The sequence below is a fragment of the Scylla paramamosain genome, chromosome 3 (genome assembly GCF_035594125.1).
Source record: "Scylla paramamosain isolate STU-SP2022 chromosome 3, ASM3559412v1, whole genome shotgun sequence".
Classification (NCBI taxonomy): domain Eukaryota; kingdom Metazoa; phylum Arthropoda; class Malacostraca; order Decapoda; family Portunidae; genus Scylla; species Scylla paramamosain.
In genome coordinates, this window is record NC_087153.1 from 3,830,001 (window position 1) to 3,832,500 (window position 2,500).

At 49.9% G+C, this 2,500-nt stretch overlaps 1 protein-coding gene across 1 annotated transcript in view; it reads right to left on the reverse strand.

The window, feature by feature from the left end:
- LOC135089364 (homeobox protein araucan-like) overlaps nt 1-2,500 on the reverse strand; it is a 137,554-nt gene that overhangs the window by 1,200 nt on the left and 133,854 nt on the right. The window contains exon 11 of the mRNA XM_063984932.1: nt 1-2,500. This exon is cut by the window's left edge and continues 1,200 nt beyond it; it is cut by the window's right edge and continues 51 nt beyond it. The gene's annotated coding sequence lies outside the window, so the exon portion shown is untranslated.

Genomic DNA, 2,500 nt, shown 5'->3' on the forward strand with positions numbered 1-2,500 from the left:
CTAAAAAATAACAGCAAAATTTATCCACGATCACATCTGGCCCGGAAAGGAGCGGGTTTGGCACATGAGGGTCAGAACACAGTAACGAGGACGTCCTTAAGGTTACTGCAGCAGTGCGATGCAGCCGTGCCAGTCCGCAGTCGTGGCCGAGACAGGAGTGACTATAACACTATCCTCCTGTGGGTCTGTTTCGCTGCAAGTTTCATCACCACAAGTGTTCAAAACGTCCAGCAGACCAGTTAGCATGCTATACAACACAGCTGATTTAAATTTGGCATAAAAATATATTTCACATATGGATATGACAGTGTTACTCTTAGGTACATGGACCGCCAGTGCTCGAGAGACAACATTTGGTGACGCCAGCGAGGGGCGGCATCACAGCATGGTGCCGCACTGACGCTTCTAGCATTGACCAATCCTATTATATATTAGTCGAGGCCTCATTATCACCGCAGTGCTTGTGTTGATTAATAACGGAAAAAGGTCACACAATTTCCCAGATTCCCACTTTTTTTAACTTTATGGTTAGTCCTCTATACTATCAATGCTGCATGACGACAGAATGTGACAAGCAATATCCACCCTTAGTTTGTAGTGACATTACAGTAAATTCATCTTTGTTGTGCAGTAACATACACAAAGTGACATTGAAGAGAAAACAGTAGTTGTAAAAAAATAGTTTACAAACTGAAGAGTGAAAATCGCCCGTCCATGGTGACAGTGTTCGGATGCGAGTAAAATGCTGATCATCCGTCGAGTCACATTAACTTCAGTAAAAGACTTTAAACTTAATTGTATCATTAGGGGCTTTACAAATTACACGATAACATGGTTGATGAGACATGTACGGTGCATCGTGAGGATCTGTTGCTTCCTGTCACCCGAGATTCGTCCCGAAAGATGTCGGTGGCTCAGGGACACCTGGTGGCGGATCGTGAGGCTGCGAGGCGGGCGTCTGGCAACACCTGCCGCCACGCCGCACGCCTCACGCCGGAGACCCGCACCGCCAGGCTGGTTTGTGATATAAGCGTCTGTTGTTGTAGCGGTCACTGGGATCATCAGCACTTTAATTGTTGTGAGCGTCGTAAGTGATGGTGACAATGGAGAGGATGAGGGTAGTAAAACAATTGATGGTTCAAGGGCGATAACAACACGTACACTTCCTGGGGTGCTTCCCCTTCTCGCCTCTATCAGGGGGCGTTCTTTTCATTGCGAACACCCACCAGTCAGGCTGTGGCAGCTGGTAATTACACCGTCCCTCCAAAGGAAACACCGGCTGGTTAGTAGTCTCACCACGCACTGTTATTGATCATGCAATTGCACTCCAGGTTCAATTATACGTACTGAGTTTTCTGATGAAATGTATAACAATAGTGCAGCCGCATCTTTGAGCTACGTCAACATATATATCACAGATAATAATATTCAGTAAATATTACTCTTCGTCGGTACTCTAAAATGAATCGCAACCTAATACCTATAAATTTATAAAATTATTCGAGAACTTAATAGCGTTGCTGCTGGTGTGCTTGTCTGCTGTCCGGCGTGTCGCCTGTAGACGGCCGGGCACGGCGGCAACACTCGGCCACGGTGACAGCAACGGAAATTTCATCGAAAAGGTAAAAGTAAAGTAACAGGTCAATTACATTCGCGTCAAATGTCATGGCACTCACTGTCTTCAGAAGCAACACTGATGGCACTGACCTCTAGGGCGTTTAGTCGGGGCATGGATGCCCTTTGGTCACAGGTGCCCTCCAGGCCACGCTACTGTGTCACTACAGCGCGGTGCCAGGCCGTTAGCGTTCATCGCAAAAAAATATACACTGCACTGCATTTGTTTCCAGGATTATTTTCCTTAGCCGTGGATACATTGTTGGTGGGGGCACATAACTCGTTAAAACAACAGCAGGCTGAGGCTCCACTGCGCACCACTGGAGGGCGAGGGGCGCAACTGTACGACATTTTGTTTTCGGGAGGGACGAGGATTGGCAGCGGTGCACAAGACCTTGACCAGACAAGCACAGGGCCAGGCAGTGATTGAGGGCCGAGGTGGGAGGCGTGATGAATGCTGGAATCCGTGGTGAAGCCGTTTGCCCACGGCGGCCACTGCAGCAGTCGGTGCCGCCGCTGCTTATCGCCTCTTCTTGATGTAAGGTGCGGACCAGCGGCGGACGCCCGGTGCTTGATGCCCTGGTGGGAGGGGTGCCACTCTCCCCCTGCCCAGGGCCCCTCTGTGCCCCACGGGACCCCTCGCGGCTGACCAACACGTCTCATTTGACTCACAAACGAGACGGTTCACCATGATGGATCTCCACCCGGCCACTCCTGCCACGCCGCCACTCCCCCGCTTGCCCCTCCCTCTCATCCTTCTCTTGTTGCTGCTGCACTTGACTTTGCTATTGCAGATAATTTGTCCGTTACAGTTGTTGGCGCTTTTTCTTGCCTCTTCTCCCCTCGCCTGTTACTGCTGTTGGAGACAATCGTAGGTCTCACCAAG